Source organism: Pleurodeles waltl, chromosome 3_1 (genome assembly GCF_031143425.1).
Source record: "Pleurodeles waltl isolate 20211129_DDA chromosome 3_1, aPleWal1.hap1.20221129, whole genome shotgun sequence".
Lineage (NCBI taxonomy): Eukaryota > Metazoa > Chordata > Amphibia > Caudata > Salamandridae > Pleurodeles > Pleurodeles waltl.
In genome coordinates this window covers 977,755,321-977,770,610 of record NC_090440.1, presented here as the reverse complement: position 1 = coordinate 977,770,610, position 15,290 = coordinate 977,755,321, and positions in this window count along the sequence as shown.

Sequence of the window (15,290 nt, the reverse complement as noted above, 5' to 3'; positions counted from 1 at the left end):
AGGCGGAAGCTCTACAAGACCAAGCATTTGCTACATCACTGGGGGAAACTATAGGCCAATATTGGGAAATAAACGCTATGTCTGCAACAACCCGGGCGATAGAATGGGATGCCCACAAAGTAGTGGCCCGCGGAGTATGTATGTCCACTACGTGGGGAGTGAGACGCTCCTTACAGGCGGAAATTAGCAAACTTGAGAAGGAGCTGCGGGATGTGGAAAAAGCGGTAGCACGGGGGGAAATTACCAGTATTGCCCTGAAAGAAAAGCGCTTAAAATATAATGAGGCAGATAGCAGGATCCGCTGCCACGACTATAAATATTACTTAACCAGGTTGCAAACGGAAGGAGATAGATCAAGCAGAATGCTAGCGTGGCTACTACGTGAGGATAGACAGCAGGCCCCGATAGGGGCCATCCGGGCGGGCGCGCAAGAAATGGCTACTACACAAGCAGAAATAAACGAGGTGTTTAGGAATTATTACTCTAACCTATACACTAAACGTACTGCGTGCACGGCTACACAACTAGAGGCCTTTCTGGCGGACTCCTTCCTACCCCAGCTACCACAACCAGATAGAGATGGAATTGAAACCCCTATAACAATAGCAGAAATAGAACTAGCCCTTGCACAGCTACCCAGGAACAAAGCGCCTGGCACTGACGGTCTCCCTTCGGAGTATTATAAAGCCTATTTACCCAGTTTGAAATCTCATCTGCTAGGAGTGTTCCAAGAGGCGTGGACTACAGAAAGCTTGCCCACATCTCAAAGGGAGGCTCTGATAGTAGTACTCCCTAAACAGGGTCGAGACCACACAGATGTGAAATCTTATAGACCACTATCGCTGCTGAACACAGACTGCAAAATATTAGGCAAAATATTGGCCAACAGGTTGGCCCCCCTCATGCACTTACTGATACATGCAGATCAGAGTGGCTTCATTCCCAAACGTAACACCTTCCTGAATATTCGAAGATTGCTGGGCATAATAGGAGACACCCCCAAGAATTCACAGGAGGAAATGGTGCTCTCATTAGACATAGAAAAGGCCTTTGATACGCTCGAGTGGGACTTTCTGTTGGCCACGATGGCCCGTATGGGAATAGGCCCTAACTATATCCGCTGGGTTCGGACATTGTACTCTAGCCCGAACGCGAGGGTGAAATCAGGCGGGGTGATTTCTGATAGTTTCCCGATCTCTAGGGGGACACGGCAGGGATGCCCCTTATCCCCGCTACTGTTTGCCATAGCAATGGAACCATTAGCGGCAAAAGTTCGCCTCATGGAGCATGAATGGGGAATTATTAGGAACGGGGTACATCACACGATTTCACTATATGCAGATGATGCGTTGATATATATCAGGAACGGCTGTGCAGTTATCCCATCTGTAATATCTTTACTGGCTGAATTCGGAGGCCTATCTGGCCTTGTGGTAAACTGGGAGAAGTCGTGTGTCTTTCCCCTGGTAAAAAGGGCTCCTAATAATCATGATCCCCCAGAGACAGAACATCTTAAGTGGTGCCCTACAACATTCAAATACTTAGGGATTAACATATATCATGCCACGGAAGACTTAAGAGATGGGAACCTGGGGAAGGCGCTAACATCTATAAAAGGCTCCCTACAATTCTGGAACAAGCTCCCTCTCTGCCACCCGGCAAGGTGGCGATTGCTAATATGTTGATTCTACCTAGGCTTTTATATTACTTTGCGGCCCTACCGATAATTATTCCCAAAAGATTCTTCAGCAATCTAAACACAGCATTGCTGCAGCTCATTTGGGGAGGTGGCAGAGCGCGAGTGGCGCTACCCACACTACAATGTCCGCTGGACAATGGTGGCCTAGGAACCCCGAATTTTGAAAAATACTATGCAGCCGCACAACTTCAATGGGTCCAATATTGGATCCACAGACCAGAGCAAGCGGAACCTATGAGCCTAGAGCCTCGGCGGAACGGGACCCCCCTTTTAAATTGGCTGTCGACGAAGCCCCCCAAAGTGGCACTGGTCAACCCACTGCTTGCAGCTGCGTACGCGTGCTGGGCCAGATACGTGCAAAAAAGAGCGGATAAGCTCCCATACTCTCCACACGTACCGCTGAATTACCTGTTAGTGGGGAACGCAGCCAGAATGCAAGCTGCAAAGCAGTGGAACGAAGCAGGAATACTGACCGTAGGGGATTGCTACGAAGACGGTAAACTAATGACGTTCGAGGCCCTTCAGGCCCTCACGGAGATAAATCCGGGACAGTTCCAGACATATCATGCCATATGTCACGAAATCAGGAAAATTTGGGGAATGGGCACCTCGGAACCAGAGATCTCCCCTGTGCTTCACCAGCTTCTACAACACAGCGTTTAAACTAAAACAATATCCAATCTATATAGAATCCTCAACAAGACCCCTGTTACACAGACAGGGAAAACATGGGATAGATGGAACGCAGTACTCCCCACCCCGATCCCACTGGAAGACTGGCCTAAGGCCCTATCCCACATCAGAGGTGTGTCAAGGAATCCCAGATTTAGATATACCCAATTCAATTACACGCATCAAACATATCTTTCCCCAGCCAGAATAAAGCGCATGTTCCCTGATGCAGCATCAATGTGCCCCAGATGCAGATTGCCGTCAGCATCCTTTTTCCACATGGTATGGGATTGCCCGAATATACAAACGGCCTGGGCGGAGGTGGTAGAGGAGGTATCTGGGCTTACGGGACTGGCACTGGTAGCAGACCCCGGGTCCTGCCTGTTGGGACTTAGGAAGAGACCCAAAAAACAAAGACATTTACATAAATTTATAGACCTGGCCTTTTTAATGTATAAAAGGTTAATAGCAATGCATTGGAAAGCCTCTATGGCTCCCGATCTGAAATCCTGGCACTCTCTAATAACACGCTGGGCGCGTACTGAATATCAGGTACTAAAAAGAATGGTGCGTGAAGGGCGGCAACACACAGGTTGCTCTACATGGGAGGATATGGTAACAAAGCTGGAGGCCAAAAACGAGGAAAAGCCTCCTTAAATTGGGGCGCGCGTATTCGCAACAACCACAGCATAAATTCACCTGCACCCCTCATCACGGGAACAGAATTCATAAGGCACCCAGACAACACAGTGCACATGCATCACACCCGCCCATCTCTCTAGCAATAAATGCCCACTAAGACTATGTCACCACAGTGGTGGCGCGGGGAGCAGAAAACCAGGGGAGCCACTCGCATACACTAACCTAGTTGATGCCCCTTCCCTCAGACACTCAGGGAACCCATGCACGTAAAGCAAGGTCCACACTGGTCTCAAACGAATGCCTATATAAAATAAACAGTGAAGGATAAACCTAGGGAGGGTGCAGCCAGGAATGATATTGCAAGACCAGAAGCGTTCCGTGTAGTGCATAGAGGGGTTGTGTGTATTTGTTTCAAGACTTAGATAATTAATCATCGTTTTGGTTTATCCTGTGGTTGCAAACTGAACAATTTGTATCATATTTCGAAATATAAAACCAATAAATATATTTAAAAAAAAAAAAAAAGTCTGTAACTTCTTGGGCATCCAGCAAATCCATTCTGTGGTTTACTACTCACAGACAGATGGTCTAGTGGAAAGGTATAACAGGACAATTAAGACCAAATTGAGGAAAATTATCCATGAGAAGAAGGGGGACTGGGATAGAAAACTGCCCTTAGGTTTGTTTGCCATCCAGACAGGCGAACAGAAGTCAATGGGATTTTCCCCCTTTGAACTACTGTTTGGAAGGAAGCCCCACAATATTTTGGATATGGCCGCTGAGCAGTGCACAGAGGAGGAGTATTAGAGTAAACCCATTCTGGGGTATGGCTCTGCACTGAAAGAGACCCTATTCACTTTGTGGGAGGGACATACCAACATGGGAAGGATCCAACTAAGGCAAAAACAAACAAACGATCAGGGAACAAGGCTGAGGTAGTTTGTTGTGGGAGAAAAGCTGTTGATATTGTTACCCATGACTAAAAAGAAACTCCTAGCTATGTGGCAGAGCCCTTAGCAGGTGCTGGAAAAAGTGACCCCAGTTGTGACATACAGGGTACCCATCCCACACAGAGGGCGGGTGGGACAGATATATCAAGTTTATCTATTGAAGGCATGGGAAGAACCCCCTTCCATTGAGGCGGGTCTGGTAGCCCCTGTAAGGTATGTGACCACCAGTAAACCCCTAGACATTCCCATTCAGCCCTTCATGAACAGCACAGAAGTGCCAGTGAAAACGGGGGATACCTTAACTACCGAGCAAAAGCAACAGTTTGCTGCTTTGTTAGACCAGTACCCTGGTCTTATGTTGGATGTTCCCAGCCAGACATCACTGCATTTTGATACATATCCTATGCCCTGGGTTGATAAATTGGTGGAAAGACTGAGTGGGGCTAGGTTCATCACGTGTGTGAAATTTTTACAGCCCAACCCATATGGTTTGGGGTCAAGCACAACAAGTAGGCTCAACACCCTACAGCGCAAACCCTTTGGCTACTACCTTACAGGCAAGAAAGCTGTTTATAGTTGAGGTAATATTTGTGCCTATATGTTAATGCTGTTCAAGCTTGTTATATGTGTCTGTATGTTAATGCTGTTTGAACTTGTATTTATGGTTCATTAATGCAAATACTTTATTATTAGGGTGCGCACTCTAACTAAACTTTGTAAGATCACACTGCACTACTGATAGTGGTTTCAGTAAAAAAAAATGTACACACATGTTTGAAAGTTTAACAATATGATGCTATGTATAATGCTCCCAGAATGCTCTATGTTTGCAGAAGCTTGTAAGCAAGACTAATGATTCCCTGCCTTCAAAATAAATGTTCAGAAAAAAAATGCAAGTAGGAAAAAAGAGTTTTGCTAAATTACTGTGAAATTTTAGGTTCTATTTCTTTGAAGCATCATTTAATAAAACATGTTGATGCATGCCAGTATTTTCAAAAAGTATTCGAAATGGAAAATCAATGTAACCATTGTCAAAAAGATTATGGAAAACATGAAAATAAAAAGCACTGGCAAAGCCAACCTATCCGACATTGGTGGTCAGTCTTTAGTTTTTGTCAATATGCATCTTGTTTTGACATGGCTTTTGAAACACTTTATTGTTGTGGGAGCTGCCAGGTCCTCGCCATTGTAACAAACATTGGCAAAAAGCAAAATAAATTTTGGTCTCAAAAAGCACACATTGCCACAGTAGTTTCTGGCACCGAACAAAACCACTTTGTGTGCTTGTGGAAGGGCAGAATGCTATCACTCACAGTAAAGCCAGCCGGTAGATGGATTTAGGAAAAAATAGAGTTATAATAAAAACAATGGGGCAGATTTACCAAACTGTCAGACAATTCAGCGCAGCAGCCAAAAATACTGTACTGCTTTGCGTGACAGTGAAGGAAGGATAGAGCACTTTATCTACAGATATGGCTCTCTCCTCCCTCCTCCCTAGCGCTGGTGCAGATTTTTGCTGCAGTGCACCATGCACACACCTTTGCGCCATAGTGCAAGAGTGTGTGCGAGAGCCTAACATACGACTTTTACTGAAAGAGTTCTCTTCCAATACAAAATGCTATGCCTAAACAACACTTACAACTTTTCTTACTCTGTATATGTGCTGCACATTGCAGTACGTATGCAAAGTCCGTAAACAAAGGAGAAATGACAACATTTCTCCTTTTAATACTTGGTTTTAAAAAGCAATATTTTTTGATGCAAAACCTTGTCTCACATTTTTGGTAGATAGGGTTTTGCGTCAAAAAGGGTGGGTAGTTGCAGAGGAAAACTCATGTAATATCTTCTTGACGCTAAGTAAGGAAAGCAGTGCTTTGCGCTGCTTTGCGTTACTTTTAGTTAATTTCCAGCCCAAAACAAGTTTTGAGCTGGAAAGTAAATAATAAAAAAAAACATTTTGAGCTGGTTTGAATCACTTTTATGATGAAAAGCCAGTGCAAATGTTAGAAAAATCACCCCCGCAATGCCTTGGTTAACAACAGACTTAATTAGGGGCCTAATTCTTAAAGAATGTCACAAAAGGGCACCCATGATGTATGTCTTCGCGTTAGTGGCTTTTGTGAATTCACAAGAATTTACAGAAGTATACCAGGAAATCATACATCATGAGTGCTGCCATAATTTGTAGCCTCAATACTTGGCACCAAAGGGACAAATAGATTGTTTTACAGGACAAGCAGATTTATGAAGTAGCCTGTCCTATGGACAAGTAGATATTTTGTTAAAATTCCACACCCCTAGTTCATGTCCACAATGGACCTTACGAAGGGATATTGGCAAGTACCCCTTGCTCAGGAAGCATGAAAAAAGACTGCCTTCGCAACCCCTTCAGGGCTTTATCACTTTAAAGCTCTGCCATTTGGTCTTCATGGGGCCCTTACCATCTTCCACAGGCTTATGGGCATACTATTGCCAAGCCTCTGCCTTAGCTTGCTTGGATGACATAGTGGTGTACAACCCCGATGAGGAAACCCACTTGCAGCACCTAAAAAAGGTTTTACATACCCTGAACCAAGCAGGTCTCACCCTGAATCCAAAAATACCACTTTTGCCACAGAACAAGTAGAGTATTTGAGGTTCACCAAACATGCAGGGGCCATAAGATCACAGCTGAATAATGTCGAAGCCATTCAAAAAATTACCCGACCCACAACTAAGGAGGTATGCTCCTTCTTGGTACTTGTGGGTTGCTTTCGTAGGTTTGCCCCACAGTTCTCCGAGATTGCAAGTCCCCTCACAGAACTGTTGGCCCACAAATATCTTGGTAAGCAGGTACTATGGACCGAAGTATAGGAGCATAGCTTTTAGCAGTTGAAAAAAGCTCTATGTCAAGCCTCTCTTCTCATGTATCCCGATTTTGAGGAAACTTTTATGCTGCAGACTGATGCCTCTGGTCAGGGCTTGGGTGCCATTCTATAGCAACCCAATCAGGGTGCTGTGTCCAACCCTGTACCTCAGCTGCAAGCTGTTCCCCAAATAAGAACATAATGCTACCACAGAAAAGGAGTGTCTTGCCATTAAGCGGAGTGGGCCAAGGGAGAATTGCAGTATTACCTATTGGGGTGCTCCTTCATTCTCCTAACTGATCATGCCCCACTCACTAGGCTTGAACAGAAGGTGTTAATTTGGTTCCTGGCCTTACAGCCATTTTCGTTTCAGGCCTTCCATGTTCCTAGGAAACTGATGAGTACTGTGGATTTTCTGTCCCGCTGCCTCGTTTCTGAATGGCCTGCACATCCATTCCTGTTGGGAGGGCAGTGTAGCCCAGAGCCAGACACACCCAGGACTTCCAAGATGGCCGATGTTGTCTTTCTAGGTGAAGTGAGAATCGCTGTCCCAGTAGCTCAGGAGGGAGTCACATGGCCTCCTGAGCCTGTTGGCGCAATAAAAGAAGGACCATCATGGCTCAAGGCGTTCAGCAGTATGATGGAGGAGGTGGACCTCTGTGGAGGTGTAAGAGATGAGGTGACGTCAGACGGAGGCTCCAGAGGCAAACAAGTTGGACGAGTGGACACCGAGGAGGAAAAGAAGAGAACCAATTGAGGGGAACCCAGAGAGCAGGACGAGCCCTGCATCAGCACTGTCCACAGGTCCACTCGTCCCAGAGAGCAGGCGGATGCCGCGACTCCCAACGCCACGATCCTGGAGAGTGAAGCCCACCGGCAAGTCCTGCTTTCCCATCTGCGTGCAGTTCAGAGGTGGTGGGCTGGGATGCAAATGCCACAATGGGGTCACTTGGGCACAAGGGAACATGAGCGACTTAACGGGCTCCACGGTGACAGGCAACTAAGTGAAAGTACTGCGATAGTTACCTTTTTATTTACCCTTTACATATGATTTATTTTGAGGGTCACTCTACGCCCGTTCTGTGAGAGAACAAGGAATCAGAGAAGACAATGAAAATATGGAAGAGGATCAAGGATCAAACCAGAGAGAAGAGGGAGAGGTGGAATCACTATACCTGACTCATGACTGCTGACTGCGGCAGTAGATAAACCCTAATAGGCGGACTAAATAATCTACAAACAAAGCATCAAAACGTATCACTGACTGAGCTTATTCGTAGGAGGGGAAGTAGGGTTGACCACAACTTGACTACGGAAATGCCTTCTAATTCGGAATCCCAGCCCATGTTCTACCCCAGTTGCAAACCACCCACAACGCCACCGCCAGACTCATCCTGGACATCCCATGAAATAACCACATCTCTCCACATCTTAACATTCTCCACTGGTTCCCAGTCCAGAAAAGATGTAAGTTCAAGCTTCTCACCCATGCCTACAAAATATCTTCCCAGCACTGGTCCAACATACCTTACCTCAACTTCTATCAACCCACCAGCACTCGCATCAAGAAGGCCAGAAGCAGAGGATCCTCCTTTTAATAACTCACAGCCACGACCTGGAACGACCTCCCGCAACACCTCGAACCTCTCCCTCCCTCATGGATTTCTGAAGGAGCCTCAAGACATGGCTCTTCAATCAATCAATTAATCAGCATTTGTATAGCGCAGTCTAGGGGTATCTGGGCGCTCAGGGCACCACGTCTTCATCGATTAGCCAAGTCTTGAGTTTCTTTCTGAAGTCCATCAGGGAGGTTGCTGTTCAGAGGTGGAGGGGCAGGTCATTCCAGGTCTTTGCAGTGATGTAGGAGTAGGAGCGCCCCCCCCCACAGCTGCTGCGACAAATGTGGGGTGTGTGTGCTATGGCGAGTGAGGATGAGCCAAGGTGTCTTCCAGGCTGATGGAAGTTCAGTCGATGGTCGATGTAGGGTGGTCCTTGATCAGGTAGAGCTTTGTAGGGGTGCATGAGGATTTTGAACTGACATCTCTTCTGGATGGGGAGCCAGTGGAGGTTTCTGAGGTGGTGGGTGAATGTGGGTCCATTTGGGGAGGTCCAGGATGAGTCTGGCTGCAGTGTTCTGTATGGTCTGGAGTTTTCAGAGGAGCTGGGTAGAAATTATGGCATAGAGAGCGATGTGGTAGTCGAGGCGGCTGGTGACGAGGGCCTGCGTGACGGCCTTTTTGGTGTTGATTGAGATCCATCTAAAGATTCTGCAGAGCATACGAAAGGTGTGGAAGCAGGAGGAGGGGGCTGCTTTGTCTTGTTGTTTCATGGTCGTTTGGCTGTCAAGGATGATGCCAAGGTTGCGTGCATGGTCTTTTGGGGTGGGTGTTGGCCCTAGTTCTGCAGGTCACCAGCTGTGGTCCCATACAGAAGTGTACTTCCCGAAGAGCATGTAGGAGGTGAGGGTATAGCGTTATTGAAGAAAGTATGTAAAAGACTCTACAATAGATGGATTCTGGTGTTAGAAACGTTGTGATTTTATTTCTTCACTTATTTCAAAACCTTCAGCTATTATGAGTTCTATGCTGTCAGTGTTCGCTTTGTTCTCAGTTCCTTTCTGTTAGCTTTTCAGTCTTTCCCTTATTGTCTTGCCTCTCTGTTTTTAAGTCCCTTGTTTTCTCTTTCTTGATATTTACGTTCTCTTCCCTTTTATTAGTTCTAATTCCTTGGTTTGGATTTCCTCTAGGAAACTTCTCTTTGGAGGAATGCTTCCCCGTCGTCCGGATAGGATCGAAATTGCCGCAGGGAGGAAGTTCCATTGGGAAAGAGGAGGAAAGCCAACAAAAAGAAGAAAGAAAAAAAAAGGTAAGTGGGGTATTCCAGAGCCTTTGGGGTATGGTTAGAAGGGTAAGTGCAGGGTGGTAGTGGGGGGCGTGAAGTTCTTAACAGGTGCCACAATCTCACCAGTTGTGGGGTATTGCTGTGTGCGATTCAAATTACTCTTCGAACATAAGCATGCAGCTGTTAACTTCACAACCGTTGGTGGTGTTTGTCAGTAAGACCCTTACTAATGCCCAAAGTAAGAAAGATACAACAAAAAAAAAAAAACAATTGGAGACCATTTGTCCTTTTACGGGTGCTGAGTTGTTCTTATTACTTTTTTCCCAGCACTCGACCCCCACCACCCGCTTTCTCCTCCCGCCCGAATATCGCACCATAAGGATTTTGAAGGCAGGTAAGTACCTGCGTTAGCCAAGTCCCTCCAGGGACGTGGCGGGATAATATTCCTGTCCGCTGTTTTGCCGACAGCGTCTTGGTGTCTTGACCTCCTGGAGCTCCTCTTTCGTCCTCCAGTCTTGGTCCCGCGTCTTCTTTCTCCGCTCCGTCCTCTTCTTCTGCGTACTTCTCGGACGCCGCGTGCTTCGGAAGTCTCTGCTTTATTTCCTTAGAAACCCGGATATCGGGTTTAGGCAGAACTCCTCTGGGCCGTCTCGCTCCTCAGTGCCCCCAGGGTACTGCGCGGTCGGTTCAGGGTTGACACTAGTAACCAGGGACTCCGTGGCCCAGTTACATATCCCTCCCCTAGAAAGGGACTGTTTGAGTTCCTGGTCACTGGGGTATCTTGACAAATAATCAGCAGTACACATTTGAGCTCCAGGGAGGTGTTGCACCTGAAAGGTAAAAGGTTGCATTTCCATGAACCAACGTAGGATGCGCGAATTAGTATTCTTGTGTCTGGATAACCAAGTAAGGGGGGCGTGGTCGGTATACGGTAAAAAGGGATGGGCCAGCAAATAATACTGAAGACTTTTGATGGCCCATTTGATTGCTAAGCACTCTCTTTCGATTATGGGATATCATTGTTCGCGGGGTAGGAGTTTGCAACTTATAAATATGACGGGGTGTTTGTTTTCAGCCTCATCCTTTTGAAACAATACAGCCCCTATTCCCACATCAGAAGCATCTGTTTGAAGGTGAAATTGCTTACAGAAATCTGGGCAGCGTAATACAGGTTCAGTGGTAAGACTCTTCTATAGGACGGAATAACTGTGTTGTTGAGTAGGAGTTAGGCTTCCTATCTTCATGGGTTGTCCCTTTCTCAAGAGGTCGGTTAAAGGGGCGGCCAGTGTGGAATAGTGAGGGATAAACCTTCTATAGTAACCCACTAGACCCAGGAAGGAGCGTAACTTTTTTTTTGTGGACGGGGTACGTACTTTGAGGATGGCTCTATTTTACTCATTTGGGGTTTGATCTGACCCTTTTCTATATAATAGCCAAGACACGCAATCTCGTTGCATGCTAGGGGACACTTGGAAGGGTTGGCTGTGAGTCCTGCATTTCGTAGCAGGGGGGATATTTTATCTAGGTGAGCCACATGTTCTGCCCAGGACTCGCTATAGATCACTATGTCATCGAAGTAGGCGGCAGCATAGGTGTTATGATGCCACAACAAAGTCTCCATAAGTCTCTGGAAGGTTGCTGGGGCTCCATGTAACCCGAAAGGGAGTACATTAAAGTGGTATAGGCCTGATGGAGTGAAGAATGCCATTTTCTCTTTGTCCCCTGGGAACAAAGTGATTTGCCAATAACCTTTGGTAAGGTCCAAGGTAGACGTGTATTGGGCTCTTCACAGCCGTTCTAAGAGTTTGTCGACTCGGGGATGGGGTAGGTGTCGAAATGAGATATTGTTTAAATGTCGAAAGTCTTTGCAAAAGCGGATGGACCCATCCGATTTAGGTACAAGGACGACTGGAGAGCACCATGGACTCACAAAGGGTTCTATGATACCCATCTGTAACATCTTCCTCACTTTCTGCTCCACAGTTGTTTTCGGGCATCTGGGATTCGGTAAGGTCGAAGGCGAATGACCTTTCCCGGTTGGGTTTTAATATGATGTTGTGTCAAGGTGGTCTTCCCGTGGTTTGAAGAAAATAGTGGTTTATGCTTGGAAAGAAGAGAATTTAGTTGTTCTTGTTGGTCAGGTAGAAGAGATGCGTTTATATGGGGTTTCTCAGGGACTGGTTCCTGTTCTGATGGACATAATCCTATTTCTAGTTCTTTCACCGTGTTTATGAGGAATCCTGTTGTCAGAGCAGGGTTGTTATTTTCAGGTTCCTCCCACTTCTTTAACAGATTTATATGGTATGTTTGTGTCTTTTTCGGGTTTTCTGACAGCTCAATCGTGTATGTTACAGGGGTCACTGCACTCAGTACTCTATATGGACCTTGCCATTTCGCTAATAGTTTGTTGTCTGAACTAGGTAATAATATAAGGACTTTATCCCCTGGCTGCAACTGCCTGATCTTGGTGTTCTTGTTGTAGTATTGCTTTTGTTTGCTTTGGGCTCTCTCAAGGTGGACTTGTATATCTTCCCATACTGTCTGGATTTGGGTCTTTAGTTGTTGGGTGTATTCTAATAGATCTTTCTCCCCACCCTCTTCTTCCTCCCACAGCTCCGCAGCCATGTCTAAGAGGGTTCGGGGTTGTCGTCCGAAAACTAACTCAAAGGGACTGTGGACTGTAAAGGATTGTACATGAGTACTCATTACATAAGGGACCAGGGGTAGCTTTTTGTCCCAGTCCCTTCCTGATTCAGAAATTGTTTTCTTTAAAAGGGATTTTAGTGTGCGGTTATACCTCTCTACAAGACCGTCCGTTTGAGGGTGGTATACAGAGGTCCTTAGCTGTTTCACGTCTATTATCTGACAGATCTGAGTCATTAAGTGTGACATGAATGGTGTTCCCTAATCCGTTAGAATTTTCTTAGGAAATCCTACACACGAAAAGAACCCGACCATGGCATGCGCCACGCTTTTGGTTGTCATACTGGATAGGGGTATAGCCTCTGGGTACCGAGTTGCATAGTTGACTAGGACGAGGATATAGGTATATCCTTTGGAAAAGGAACCAGTGGCCCACCAGATCCATACCTATTCTTGAGAAGGGAACATCAATAATGGGTAGTGGACATAGGGGTACTCTCTTTTTGGGTCCAGGGTCTATTAACTGACATCTAGGGCACTGTTGACAGAATCGTCTGATGTGTGCAAATATCCCCGGCCAGTAAAATCGGCACAACAGGTATTCTTCCGTCTTTTCCCTTCCGAAATGTCCCCCCCATGTGACTATATGTGAGATGTAAAGCTTGAATGCGGTTACGTTCTGGGACTACCAGCTGTTTCTTTTCCTGATTATTATAGTTGGTGATCCGATATAGAAGGCCTCTTTGTACAAGAAAGTAGGGACCCACCTCTCCCGTTATATTGTGTGTGCCTGATTTCCAGGAGTTTTGGAGGGTAGGATCCTCTGTTTGGCTACTGCGGAAGGGGGGAATAGAAGTAACTGCTATTTTTCTTATATCCTTCTTTTCCTTCTCCTCTCCTTTTGTGTGATGCAATTTCTTTTCTTCTCTTTTTTCCTTTTACTGGGTTTGTACCAGTCTTCCCCCTGACTTATTTGTATTCTAGCGAAGGGGGATTCTTCCCACCATAGGTCTACCTGAATTTTCTGGGTATACTACTCAATAGGTCGGCAAAATATGTATAATCAGTGCCCATGATAACTTCTTCCACCAAATGGTCGATGACTCCCATCTCTATTACATCTCGTCAATCCTCCCATTCAAGAGTGACTGAGGCCAAGGGGTAATCCCTCATGTCCCCGTGGATGCACCATATATATAGACAGTGTTACTGGGTATGTGAGTTTTGAGGTTCACCAGGTTGGCCCTAATGACGGATTGACTGCAACCTGAGTGAACCAGTACGGTGGTGTGGTGTCTATTAACAACCATATCTTTCATATACTGCAAATTCTCTTTTCCCGTATAAAAGACTCTTCCCCGGGTAACACCGATTTCCATGGGTTCCGGTTTCTCCTCCTTGTGGGGGCACATGCGGGCAACATGACCCCATTCTCCACAACTGTAGCACTGGGGTTGTTGACTAGGATTGTTCTCATTAAATCTGGGAATAAGAACCTCCTGGGGTTTTTTCCTTGGTATAGAACGGTAGGAGGGTGCTACCGGCCGAGCCGTAGAGGTGGCGCCTTTTGATGGTCCAGGTCTAAAATCAGTGGAACGATGGTATGCACACGCCAGGTCTATGGCCATATTGGTATCCACATTGGGGTGCTGTTTGATCTAATTGCAGGTGGCTGACTACAAGGCCTCCAGGTATTGCTCGAGCAGGATTGTTCGAATAATATCTTTGTCATTGCCAATGGGTCCCAACCATTTCAGACCCAAATCCTTTACTCGGAAATACAGGGCACGGGGGTTCTCTGTCGGAGACCACTTGTTTTTTCTAAATTTGAGTCTGTAATATTCAGTATCAAAGCCAACCAGCTCCAATATACTTTTCTTTATATCAGCGTGAGGGGTGGTTTCCCCAGGGTTAACCGCTTGATATGCAGCCTGTAGATTGCCGGTTAGTAAGGGAGCCACATACTGTCCCCATCTGTCTTCTGGCCAAGTAGCGGATGTAGCTACCCTCTCGAAGTTGGTAAAGAACGCATCAGGGTCTTCACCAGCTTGATACTTCTGGAGGACAAAGCTAGGCATGTTGGGATGGACTTGCGTTGCAGCTATAGTGTCCGTTAGTTTTTGAAAGGCGGTCTCATGAACCAGCTGGTTATTTGCTATAATGGTGGCCTGGCTCTTCAGCGCACTCTGAAGGGTTTCTCGGTCTGTCCTAGCTTCCCTTTGATGCTTCTCCCATACCACCTGTAGATGGCGTTGCCCCTCTGCCAGCTGCTAAATCATGTCCTCGATCGTGGGTTTAACCTCCATAGTAGAGGGTGATTTATGGCCCCTTTCTTCCTCTATTATCACTATCCCACTTCTGACACCACTGTAGGAGATGAGGGTATAGCGTTGTTGAAGAAAGGATGTAAAAGACTCTATAATAGATGGATTCAGGTGTTAGAAACATTGTGATTGTATTTCTTCACTTATTTCAGAACCTTCAGCTATTATGAGTTCTATGCTGTCAGTGTTCGCTTTGTTCTCACTTCCCTTCTCTTAGCTTTTCAGTCTTTCCCTTATTGTCTTCCTTCTCTGTTTTTAAGTCCCTTTTTTTCTCTTTCTTGTATGAACGTTCTCTTCCCTTTTATTAGCTCTAATTCATTGGTTTGGTTTTCCTCTATGAACCTTCTCTTTGGAGGGATGCTTCCCCGTCGCCCAGATAGGATCAGAATTGCCGCTGGGAGGAAGCTCGATTGGAAAAGAGGAGGAAAGCAAACAAAAAGAAGAAAGAAAAAAAAAAGGTAAGTGGGGTATTCCAGAGCCTTTGGGGTATGGTTAGAAGGGTAAGTGCAGGGTGGTGGGGGGGCATGAAGTTCTTAACAGGTGCCACAATCTCACCAGTTGTGGGGTATTGCTGTGTGCGATTCAAATTACTCTTCGAACATAAGCATGCAGCTGCTAACTTCACCACCGTTGGTGGTGTTTGTTAGTAAGACCCTTACTAATGCCCAAAGTA